This window comes from Gorilla gorilla, chromosome X (genome assembly GCF_029281585.2).
Source record: "Gorilla gorilla gorilla isolate KB3781 chromosome X, NHGRI_mGorGor1-v2.1_pri, whole genome shotgun sequence".
Taxonomy (NCBI): Eukaryota; Metazoa; Chordata; class Mammalia; order Primates; family Hominidae; genus Gorilla; species Gorilla gorilla.
In genome coordinates this window covers 129038772-129052456 of record NC_073247.2, presented here as the reverse complement: position 1 = coordinate 129052456, position 13685 = coordinate 129038772, and positions in this window count along the sequence as shown.

The window sequence follows — 13685 nt, the reverse complement described above, 5'->3', positions numbered from 1 at the left end:
ATTGAGAAGGTAATCCCCTTTACAATAACTATAAAACATACCTAGAAAAAATTAATCAAGGAGATATTATAAAGAACATCTACAAGGAAAACTATGAAACACTAATAAGGACATTCAACAGGACACAAACAAATGGAAAGACATGACATGTTCATGGATTGGAAGAATTAATATTGTTAAAATAACCGTACTGTCAAAAGCAGTCTACAGATTCAGTGCAATTCCTATCAAAATACCAATGATGTATTTTACATAAATGGAAAAAACAATTCTAAAAATTCTGTGGAACCAAAAAGAGTCCAAATGACCAAAGTAATTCTGACCAAAAAAGAACAAAGCAGGAGTCATCACACTACCTGACTTTCAAATATATTACAGGCTATCATAACCAACACAGGCACATAAACCAATATAACAAATTAGAGAACCCAAGAATAGATTCACATATTTACAGCCAACCGAATTTTGAAAAAAGCACCAAGAACATATATTGAAGAATGAACACACTCTTTAATAAATGGTGCTGAGAAAACTGGATATCCATATGCAGAAGAATGAAACTAGACCCCTATCTCTCACCATATACAAAAGCAACTCAAAATGGATTAAAGACTTAAACATAAGACCCCAAAACTAAAAATCCTATAGAAGAAAACAGGGGAAACAATCTAGGATATTGATCTAGGCATAGATTTTATAAGTAAGAACTCAAACTAACAGGCAACACAAATAGACAAATGGGACTATATTAAACTAAAAATCTTCTGCACAGCAAAGGAAACAACAGAGTAAAGAGACAACATGTTGAGTCAGGGAAAATATTTACAAACTATTCATCCAATAAGGGACTAATATCCAGGATATACAAGGAACCAAGGAACTCAAACAGTTAAAAAAAATCCCACTTAAAAAGTGGGCAAATGACATAAATAGACATTTCTCAAAAGAAGACATACACATGGCCAACATGTATGTGAAAAAATGCTTACAACACTAATTATCTGGGAAATTAAAATCAAAACCACAATGAAATGTTATCTTAGCCAGGTAGAATGGCTACTATTAAAAAGACAAAATATAAGAGATGCTGTTGGGGATGTGGAGAAAAGGGAACTCATATAGACTGTTGGTAGGAATGTAAATTAGTGCAGCCACTATGGTAAACAGTAGGGAGCTTTTCTTGAAACTAAAAGTAGAACTACCCTATCATTCTCAAATTCACTTTAGGGTATTCATCCAAAGGGAAAGAAATCGGTATATCAAAGGGATACTTGCACTCCCATGTTTATTGCAGCACCATTCACAATAGCAAAGACATAGAATTAACCTGTGTGTCCATCAATGGATAAATGAACAAGAAAATGTCATGTATATATACATAATTTAATACTATTTGGCCATAAAAATAATGGAATTATGTCATAAAAATAATGGAATTATGTCATAATTGGAATTATGTCACGGATGGAACTGGAGGCCATTATATTAGTTGAAATAAGCCAGGCACAGGAAGACGAATATTGCATATTCTCACTCATATGTAAAAACTTAAGCTGATTTCACAGAGTGGAGAATAGAAGGATAGATGCCAAAGGCTGGGAAGAATCTGTGGGAGGTTGATTAATGGGCACAAACATACAGTCAGATAAAAGGAATAAGTTATAATACTCAATAGCAGAGTACGATGACTAAAGTTAACAACAATGTATTGTATATTTCAAAATACTAGAAGAGAGAACTTGAAATGTTCCCAGCACATATAAATGATAAATACTTGAGATGATGGATACCCCAAATACTCTAACATGATTATTACATAGTCTGTTCCTGTAACAAAATATCACCTGTATCTGATAAATATGTACAAGTATTTATATCAATTTAAAATACTGACAGATTCAAAATTGTACATTTTTATCCCATGCAACATGATGTTTTGAAATATGTATACCTTGTGGAATGGCTCAGTTGAGCTAATAAACAATAGTTAAAGATATCTGTTATATAACGTGGTGACTGTAGTTAATAACAATGCATTATATTTTGAAACAGATTGGCCTTTTAATTCCTGTAACTGAAATTATTTGTCACCCCTGACAACCTGAATAGCTAAGGTTGCTGTTTGAAATATCATCCAGAGGTCTGAAAAAGAGATTTAACAGAGTAGTTTTGATGACAGAAATAGGAGAAAAATCAAATTATTTCCTAAGTGCAATATAGTGGAGTCCACTTATTCAATAATCTAGTCAATTCCATTTTTATAAAATGAGGAGATGTGAACAGACATTTTAATGTATCTTCCATATCAACTATTTTCTGTACAATGGAAATAGTGAACATTCTGAGCTGTGAGAGAAAGGAGAAAAATCCAAATACACTAGAGTAGTTATGGAAGGAAGGGCTTTGTGGAGATCATGGAGTATAAGTAAGTGGTGGGATTTGGATTGTTTGTGGAGGAAGAAATAGTAAAGTAGAAGTACTTGTGATGAGTATTGAGATTGTGGTGGGAAAAAAAATGTCATTGTTACCCATGCTTTTTTGGGAGGCTTATAATATAATTTGCATATTTGCTTCACAATTTCAATGGTATAAAATTGACAACAGTTAAGATTGCTTGGCTTTTTCTCAACTCCAGAACCAGTTATAACTGCACTGCAGTGATAGGGAGTGGGGCAAAAATCACGTAATGTTTGAAGTCTTTTGGACTTTGGATATGATTGAGCCTTGATCTTATCTCACAACCAAACAGATGACTTCTAAAAAGGAAGCCTGTTAACCTAGCTTTTCTAGTAGATGTCCACATTATTGGAGGATTTAGTCACTATCTAGATCAGCAGGTTAAGTTTATTTCTGGAACAGTTTCCTGATTCTTAGGCTAACTGCATAATTGGGGCAAGAGATATTGCAGAGGGAGGAGGGAGAAGGGGGAGATTCATGCTCAGCTTTAGATGTTTAGCAGGAATAAAAAAGGCACGAATGCAGGAAACAAGTACCTCCCCAACTGCCCGTGACCCCACAAAGAGAATACCATCTGACAGGCTTTATGAGTACTTGGGGAATATACTGTGGACTAAGCTGTAATGACCCACATTAGTGGAAGAATTATTTTGTAACTTCAAGGCCTGTTATGGGCTGAATTATATTCCTCCCAAATTCATATGTTGAAGTCCTAACCCCTATTACCTCCTAATATCACTGCATTTGAGGATAGAATCTTTAAAGAGGTAATTATGGTTAAATGTGGTTATTAGGGTTGGCCCTAATTCAAAATGACTGATGTCTTATAAGAAGAAGAAAGCACGACAGAGATTTACACATAGAGAAGATCAGACATACACATAGAGAAGATCAAGACACAGGGAAAAGACAGCCATTTACCAGCTGAGAAGGAGAGAGGCCTTAGAAGAAATTAACTTTGCCGACATCTCGATCTCAGACTTGTGGCTTCCAGAGCTGTGAGAAAATAAATTTCTATTCTTTAAGCCACCCAATGTGTGATATTTTGTTATGGCAGCCCTAGAAAACTAATACAAGGTCTCAAAATAAATGCATTTTGATTATTATCAATGCTTAAATCAAATGATAGAACCATTTTTTTGTTTGTTTGTTTGAATGTTTCTTTTTTCCTGTCAGAGCTCTTTGGTCACTTATTCACCCAGTAAATCTTTATCTGGCATGTACTTTGTGTACCACACAAGGAGGTAGATTCCTAGGAATATGAAGAACAGATATACATCTTACGCTCAAGCAGCTCACAGTCTATTGGAGGAGGCATAAAATTAGGGAATCATAATAGAGTGTGAAAAATGCTGCAATATGTACACATAGGGTATTGTGGGAATGCAAAGGAGGTGCACTAAACCCAGCCTCAGTGGCTGGCATAACTGAACTTCTGAGGGGAGGTACTACTTCCTCTTAGAAAATGTTTAAAGAATAGGTAGGAAGTAGCCAGGGAAAGTAGGAGCTGAAGGGAATTACATTCAGAGGAATTAACATGGACAGATGAGCAAGCAGAGTGCATTCAAATAAATAGAAATAGTAGTGAAAGATGAGGCTTAAAATGTCAGCAAGACCAAACGACTGAGGGTTTTCAGTGTCATGCTAAGTGTTCAAGAAAACTAAATATGGCCAGAGGAGGACTCCACACTTCTATATTTGGGTCCTTGTGGATGAACTATTACCTAGCTTAATAGTCAGACAAAATTGAAAATCTAACTTAGGAGTTAGATTTTGCCTGTAGAAATAACTGAGTCTTGGCCAATCCCAGCAGCCATACTTCAACCACTCATAGACTGCTAAGTGTTCAAACTGTGTTCAAATAAGGCAGACAGCAACCTGTAACCAACCCAGCTGTTTCTGTACCTCACTGCTGATTTCTATACATCATTTACTTTTTTTTTTTTTTTTGTCTATAAATCTTCTTCCACCACGTGGCTGCACTGGAGTTTCTATGAATCTGCTGTGATTCTGGGGGTTGCCTGATTCGCAGATCATTCATTGCTCAATTAAACTGTTTAAATATTAAATTCGGCTGATGTTTTTCTTTTATAAGAAAGTTGTATTTTATCTTAAATTCAATGAGGGAGACAATGAAGAGATTTTATCATCAGAAATGAAAAAAAATCAAGTACTCATATTATAATATAAAGATTGGGGAATGGCATGGCCATGCCCTGAGACAGGGAACATTGAAGGGGAGGTTGAGTTGAGGCAAAGATGAAGAGTTTAGTGTTGGATAGGGTGGGTTTATTTTACTGATTGTCTTGGTGTATTTTGCTCCTATAACAAAAAATCTTAGATTGAGTAATTTGTAAGCAGTAGAAATTTATTGCTGATAGTTTTAGATACTGGGAAGTCCAAGATCAAGGTACAAGCAGATTCAATGTCTGATGAGGGACTGTTTCTCATAGACAGTTTCTTTTAGCTGTGTCTTCACATGGTAAAAGGGACAAACAAGATTCCTTGGGCCTCTTTTATAAAAGCACTAATCCCATTCATGAGGGTGAGGTCCTCATCACCTAATCATCCCCCAAAGACCCTACCTCTTAATACCATTTCATTGGGGATTAGATTTTAATCTATGAAATTTGGGGGAGACAAACATGTAGACCATAGCACTGCTTGTGAGACAGTTAAGATACAGATGTCTTATTTGACTTTTGGGACTGGAGTTCAAGAGCGAGAAATTGGATAGAGATCCATACTTTAGAATTTTATTATTATAAGTAATTCTTCTTACATTCTTTGTTATGTGTGCAATTTGGGCACAGATCAGGAGCCATTTGTGTAAGAGAGATACAATGCATATATTGAGAAGCAATGTTGGGAGCAGGAAGGATTTCAAAAGATGCTGAGAACCCAGTAAGGACACACCAGACCTGTAATGTGGAAAGAAAGCTGAGATTGGAAGCTGGGATGCACAGTTATGAAATAGGTCATAGGACTATGAATTGAGTTTCAGCAAAATTCTGCAAGGTCTTCCAAATCCCTTCTTCCTCATGTGATGTGGTTTTTATTTTGCAGCCTGTTCATGTATAAAAGCCTTTTCCCCTTAAAGGCACTGCTTAGCCTGAGACATCACTGTAGCAGCTGACATAAAGAGAACTTAATGATTGAGATTTTTAAAAATGACAGGTCAACCTTCAGAATATCAAGAAAGTGGTAATGAGGGACACTGATGGCATAGTTTGAAGGAGAGTAATATATTATCACTGTTAATAACAAGTAAACTTTTAATATTTTCTTTTGGATAATAGAATGAGAAATAACAATTAAGGGAAACAAAATTCTGTAAGCCCCTTTTAAAATCTTTTTTACTTTCAATCCTGTTGGTCTTGAGGCTGCATTCAAGTATCTATGTGGGTCATTCTTTGCAGAAATTTTATTGTCTCCTAACACCATTCCACAGTTAGTTAGAAATGAAGAGTCTAACTTCATTTATATATTGAAGAGTCAAGGTAGAGGTTTCACCACAGTAGAAAGGCCATAAATGGTAAGCATAATGATGATGCCCAGTATTTGTTTTATAGTGTTCATTATTAAGATGATAGTAGAGAATTTTTGTCAAGTTATTTGTCATGGACAGACACTAAGGAGCTAGAAGTATATTAACCAAACCGCTTGTTTCCCTCCAATTGTTTTATTTTGTTGTCTATGATTATTACTTTGGAATATTTAATTAGAAATTTCTTACTCTGTCCTTTGTCACAGAAGGTGATAAAGACATATCCACATATTTAGACATGATTTTGAAGTTCTGGCTTTTCCATTAGACATAATCTTAAATATTTCTCCTGAAAATGCATCAAATACATGAGGTTAATAAATCCCAGGCAGTAAATGTTATCCTTAATTTACAGAACAGAAACACAAATAATGCAAAACAAGGTGATACTTAATAGAAAATTTAATTTTCAGGGACAGTGTCAGAATAACCTGAGCCATGTATGAGCTTTAATAAGAGTATTGAACAGAAAGATAAGTAAATACCTTGTCTTTGTCAATATTCTGAGAAAAATCAAGCCAAAAATTTTACACTATGGCAGGGCAAAAACTATTTGGCATCTATGCTGTCATAGCTTAAGGTTTTTCCTAGGCCTTGGTTGGGAGAAAATGGAAATGTTGATGCAAAGAGATGACGAAGACATTACGAAAAACCCAGAGGCAAAAGCAGCTTATGAAGTAGTCAGAGAAGAGAGGCACCAAAGTGAAAGAAATTTTGTTTCCCTTGATTAACTGTTACAAAGATTGTAGGGAGAATAAAAATAAACATTATTTTATTTTAAAATATTATGTCCTTTTCATCTCCATCCCTTCTGTTAAAATTGTGTTTTACCTGTGCTTCATGTCTTTCAGAAACAATTTGACAATTCCTTTTATTTACATATTTTGTTATGCAAATTCAATAACCTTGAAGTATTCATGTATTTCAATTGTCATTGTGATTATGAGTTGTTTTTTTGTTGTTTGTGTTTCCCAGGTAATTAATAAAAATAAAAATTTCTTTGGAAACATGTAAATGGATTTGGCTAAAACAATATTCTGGTGTTTAGATAAGAATTAGCCCCCCCCTTTTTTTTTATTATACTCTAAGTTCTAGGCCTATATCCTTACAAGGTTGCATGTACCCATTCATTCATTCATTCATTCATTCATAAAGAATCATTTATTGGGTTCCTTCTATTTTCTAGGCTCTCTCTGGGTACTGCGAGCTCAATGCAATACAAACCCTGCCCTCAAAATAATAACCATCTCTCCAGAATAATTTTGCTTCTAAGAGTCCATAGTTACCATAAAACAATCTTGGTCTCTCATACTGTTCCTGTTTTCATTGCAGTTGACTTACTTCTTAAAATGAAAGTGCACTGAAGTACACTTAAGGAGAGTTCACCTTGAAATTATAAGTGATCTATATCAAATTAACTCTAAAAGCTGATAGTAGACAGTATCGATATTCAGAGATTAGTTGGGGCGGTGGCTTACCCCCCTCTCATTTTACAATAATGTGAGATTACATCTTACAAAAAAATTCTAGATCCCAGGCTTGAAAGCCCTCAGAGTTATATTCTCTGCCTGACCTAATTATGAAGGTAGTTCTGTTCCCACATTAGGAGTAAAAACCATAAAATATGTACAACAAGATTTCTTTTTTTATATAACTTCAACTTTCATTTTAGATTCAGGAAGTACATGTGCAGGTTTCTTACATGGGTATATTCCTTGGCACTGAGGTTTGGGGGTGCCCAATAGGTAGTTTTTCAGCTTTTGATCCCTCCTTTTCTACCCCCTTTATTAGACAGTAGTCCCCAGTGTCTATTATTCTCATCTTTATGTCTGTGTGTATGCAATGCTTAGCTCTCACTTATAAGAAAGAGCAAATGGTGTTTGGTTTTCTGTTCCTGCGTTAATTTGCTTAGGATAATGGTCTCCAGCTGCATCCATGTTGCTGCAAATGACATGATTTTATTCTTTTATATGGCTGCATAGTATTCCATGGTGTATATATACTGTATTTTCTTTATCCAATCCACTGTGGATGGGCACCTAGGTTGATTCCATATCTTTGCTATTGTGATTAGTGCTATGATGAACATATGAGTGCATGTGTCTTTTTGGTAAAATAATATACATTTTCCTTTGGGTATATGCCCAGTAATGGGATTGCAGGGTCAAACAGTAGTTCTCTTTTAAGTTATTTGAGAAATATCCAAACTGCTTTCCACAGTGGCTGAACTAATTTACATTCCCACCAACAGTTGCTTAAGCATTCTCTTTTTTTGTGCAGCCTCACCAACATCTGTAGTTTTTTGACTTTGTAATAATAAGCCATTCTGACTGGTGTGAGATAGTATCTCATTGTGGTTTTTATTTACATTTCTCTGATGATTTGTGATGTTGAACATTTTTTCATGTATTTGTTGTCTGCTTGTATGTCTTCTTTTGAGTAGTGTCTGTTCTTGTCTTTTGCCCATTTTTTAATGGGGTTTTTTTTTTTTTTTTACCTACTAAGTTCCTTATTGATTTTAAATATTAGACATTTGTCAGATACATAGTTTACTAATATTTTCTCCTATTACGTAGGTTGTCTATTTATTCTGTTGATTGTTTTGCTGAGCAGAAGCTCTTTAGTTTAATTAGGTCCCACTTGTCAATTATTTTGTTGTTACAATTGCTTTTGAGGACTTAGTCATAAATTCTTTCCCAAGGCTGATGTCTACAATGGTATTTCCTAAATTTTCTTCTAGAATTCTTACAGTTTGAGGCATTACATTTAAATCTTTAATCCATCTTGAGTTGATTTTTGTATATGGTGAAATGTAAGGGTCCAGTTTTATTCTTCTACATGTGGCTAGCCAGCTATGATAACATCATTTATCAAATAGGGAGTCCTTTCTCCATTGCTTATTTTTGTGAACTTCGTTGAAGATCAGATGGCTGTAGGTGTGCAGCTTTATCTCTGAGTTTTCTATTCTGTTCTATTGGTCTATGTGTCTGCTTTTGTACCAATGCCATGCTGTTTTGGTTATTGTAGCTTTATAGATAGTTTGATGTCAGGTAATGTGATGCCTCTGGCTTTGTTCTTTTTGCTTAAGATTGCTTTGGCTATTTGGGCTCTTCTTTTGGTTCCACATGAATTTCAGAATAGCTTTTTCTTTCTAGTTCTGTGAAAGATGACATTGGTGGTTTGATAAGAAAAGCACTGAATCTGTAGATTGCTTCGGGCAGTATGGCCATTTACACCTCTGTGCACACAAACAAGAAGATAATTTTAGAAAAAAAAAATCTTAATTACATTTTGAACTACAATAGCCACCAGAACTTGTCCTGTGGTTAATTCAAATTCATAAGATATTGTATCAGTCATCATTTAGAGACCAGAGCCTTTGACTAGGAATTGCATATGGGGAATCTCGGTGTTCATGACTATCTGGTGACCCTTAAGTATTGCAGTGATTTGTGTCCAAGCCACTTTTATCAGCAGTCTCCTGTCATAAGCCCAGAACTGGGCATCTGACCAGAGAAACCTGAAGTCACATTAACTGTTTTTGGATAGCTGGCAGCAGACAGGAGAGGTGTGGCTTTTACTGTTCTTTTATATAGATAGATATAGTTAATTGTAATTACCCTCATCCAAAATCAACAAACTCTCTCCATTACAAAATACTAACTTTTTGTGCGTTTACTTGCTTGTTTTTCTCCTCTCCCTGGCACATCTTGAACTTCATCACCTATAAATTTGGTTGGGAAGACACATCATTAGTTGTCATTTTGACTCTAAGCCAGGACCTGGGTGCACAAGCAGGAGGAGTCAATGATCAGAATATATTCTCTCTGTAGAAAGTCATTTACATCTTTGTGGGGTTGTTCCCTATTAAAGGCTAACTGCTCATTGATATTTCATTGAGGCTGTTTGGGTTAAGTCCTGTATCTCACTTCCATCTAAGCCCCTGAGACTATTTTGATGCTGCATTAAGGAACTCAGTCAATCAATTTATCAATACACTACTCACACAAAGTACTGGAGCCAGGACCTTGAAGTAAAAATTAGTACTTTTTGCTTTTGTGCTTTTCTTTTTTCCTTGCTGTGATAACAAAAGGGACAAATAACTCTTAATTGGCTAAAGGATTTTCATACAATGGTCCTTGCCAAAAGATGTAAACCAGCAGGTTTTTACAAATCTCATCCATGCCATGTCTTATCCATTATGTTGCTTAACATGAAGGAGCTTTACTGGACAGCTTAATATTTAGTGAGGTACAATTCGTTTCCATTAACCCTGCTAGCCTGAGAGACAAGTCACCCATTCTAATGAGCAAACATCTTTCTCTTAATAAACCTTGCAGTGACCTTGGCATGACTTCACTCTATTTGGATGTAATGATATCCCGCTTCCATTAATCTTTCCAGTGATGTTTGGCCTCATGTAATGGTTACCAACCCTTGAGTTGCTCTAAGGAAATGAAGCATTATGCAAATTTGCACCCATTCCACTGAGGTCAACCTTTTCAGAACTTTCCCAGAAAGAATAATGCTGCATTCATGCTTACCCCTGCTTTATGAATGGAGCCTCTCAGGAGTTCTGCTGCCCTTACTTATTTTGCATTGCAGCCTGTATGACCTTGCCTAAGAGAAGGGCTCCTTTGCAGTGTAATTATAATGACAAACCCAGTATTGTAAGTTAATGTTGTGCATCAGCATAGGCATTTAGGGTACTGATGGGATTAAGGGAAGAAAAAAAAAAAAGTACTTTTTCCCCCTGAGATGTTTAGGTTATTTATCTGTCTTCTAGCTCTCTGAAACGCAAACCCTCACTCAGCCACATTAACCCTTTAAAAGAGAAAAACAATTTTCCTCATACTTCTCACTTGCAAAATGACTAAATGCTCGTAAACTGCTAAAGGATGAGTGGAAGCTTCATTTCTGAAAGGCTTTTTATATAGTTCTGTTGTGCCGGGATGTGAGCAAAATTAATCTATTCTAGTATTTTTTTTGACCTTTTATAATTTTTCAAAAGATATTATAAAGCAATGCTCAGCTTTATGAACAACAGATATTTGACAAGTAAGAGGTCGTTATTTGCATTTTAGTCTTATTCACTTGACTGAGGAATTATAAAATGTCTCTCAAACTCCATAGTGTATCTCTACATTTATTTACAGATTATTAAATGTTAGAAAAGATGATGGGCAGAAATATTGAAAGTGGCAAGAGTTTGGGACCACTATGAACTGAAGAGTAGAAATATAACCTATAAGAGAGTTATAATAAAGTCAACAGAATATTAAGAATACTGATTTATATACAGCCTTTGAGAAACTCAACTCCTGTGTTGAGTAACCCTATATCCAGATTAAATGCTTTGGCACTACCAGGCCCTGAAGACAGATGCTGATTTGGAATTGGAATTGAACATTTTTAGGAATTTCATAGACAAACAACATGATATATATTATATTGGTTAGAAGACTGTTCTTTAGAGGCATACTTGGTTTGAGTCGTGATTTCTATGAACTAGCTATCTGAACTTGGACAAATGACTTCACCCCTAAGTTTCTTCATCTTTAATGAGGGACAGTAATAATTAATAATAATAATAATAAATACTCATTGTGGCTACTGTGATGATTAAATAACCTAATTTATTTAGAGTGATTAGCATGGTGCCTGGACCATAGTAAGTATTTAAGAAGTATTTGATATTATTATCACCATCATCTTTAAGTGTATTGCTTTATCTTCACAGTACAGCAATTTCTAAGGTGGTAAGCCTTAAACTTTAGCCTAAATCAAAATCACTCTAGCTCCTGTATGACATTTCTAGACACAACTTGGACCAGAAGGGAACTTGGTGCCTTGAATAAAAGGACCCAGTCCTTGCAGGATTCATCGCCTGCTGACTAAAGAGCGCTTCAGCCCTAAATAACCATCAGCCATACTCAAATAGTATGCCATGGGCCTTGAGTGAGACTCTGAGATGTGCTGGCTTCAGGTGAGACTCAGCATGTTCCAAATAGTGGTAGCTATGGAGAAAGACTCCTTCTGCTTGAAAAAAGAAGAAGGGAAAGTAAGAGGACTTTGTCTTATACCTTAGGTGCCAGCTCAGCCACAGTGGGATAGAGCAACAAGCAGGATCTTGGGGTCCTGGAGCCAGGCCTAGGCTCTTGGAGAGCAATGCTGGACCTGCCCTCGGCCAGAGGGGAGACCATTGCCCTGAAGGGTGGGCCCCAGGCCTGGCAGCATTCATCAGAGTCTGACTGAACAGTCCTGGGGCTTTAAGTGAACATTGGTAGTGGCCTGGCAGTACTCACTTTGGGCTGGTAGTTGTGGCAGCTGGGAGAGGTTCCTCTGCCCATGGAAAGGGAAGGAAGAGGGAGAGGGACTTTGTCTTGTGGTTTGAGGGCCAGTTAAGATGTGGTAGAATAGAAACCAGGTAGATTTCTAAGGTTTTTGACTCCAATCCTTGGCTCTCAAACAGCATCTCTGGACATGCCTGGGCCTGGGGACCTTGCCAGCCTGAAGGAAAGGACATTAACCTAGCTGGCTTCCCTATCCACTGATTATAGAACCCTAGGGCCTTGAACAAACATAGGTGGTAGACAGGTAATGGTTACAGTGGGCCTTGGGTGAGATCCACTGCTGGCTTCAGAAATAACCCAGCACAGTCCAAATGGTGGTGGCCACAGGGGTGCTTGCATCATGACACCCCCTAATACAGACAGCTCAGCAGAAAGAGAGGCTCCATTTGTTTGGGAGAAAGTAAGGGGAGAAAATGAGTTCCTGCCTGGTAATCCTGGGAATTCTTTTGGATGCTATCCAAGACCACCAAGATGGTACAGCTCAAGTCTTTTATTTTATTATTTTTTTGAGATGGAGTTTTGCTCTTATCACCCAGTCTGGAGTGCAGTGGCATGATCTTGGCTCACTTCAACCTCTGCCTCCCAGGTTCAAGTGATTATCCTTCCTCAGCCTCCCGAGTAGCTGGGATTACAGGCACCCACCACCACACCCAGCTAATTTTTGTATTTTTAGTAGAGACAGGGTTTCGCCATGTTGGCCAGGCTGGTCTTGAACTCCTGACCTTAGCTGATCCACCCGTTTCCGCCTCTCAAAGTGCTGGGATTACAGGCGTGAGTCACCGCGCCCGGCCTACATCTACAAGTCTTAAAGAACCACAGTGGTATTAGGGTTGGAGCCTATAGCCCTTTGAATACCTGGAAAGGCTTCTCAAGAAAGACAGGCACAAACAAGTCCAGACTGTGATGACTACAATAAATACCTATCTCTTCAATGCCCAGACACTAATAAACATCCATAAGCATCAAGACCATCCAGGAAAATATGACCTTACCAAATGAAATAAATAATGTACCAGGGAGCAATCCTGGAGAAACAGAGATATGTGACCATCCAGGGAGAGAATTCAAAATAGCTGTTTGGAAGTAACTCAAAGAAATTCAAGATAACACAGAGAAGGAATTCAGAGTTCTATCAGATACATTTAACAAGGAGATTGAAATACTTAAAAAGAATCAAGCAGATACTCTAGAGCTAAAAATTCAATTGAAATACTGAAGAATGGATTAGAGTCTCTTAATAACAGGACTGACCAAGCACAAGAAAGAATTAGTGAGCTTAAAGACAGGCTATTTGAAAATATAGTCAGAAAGGCAAAAGAAAAAAATAA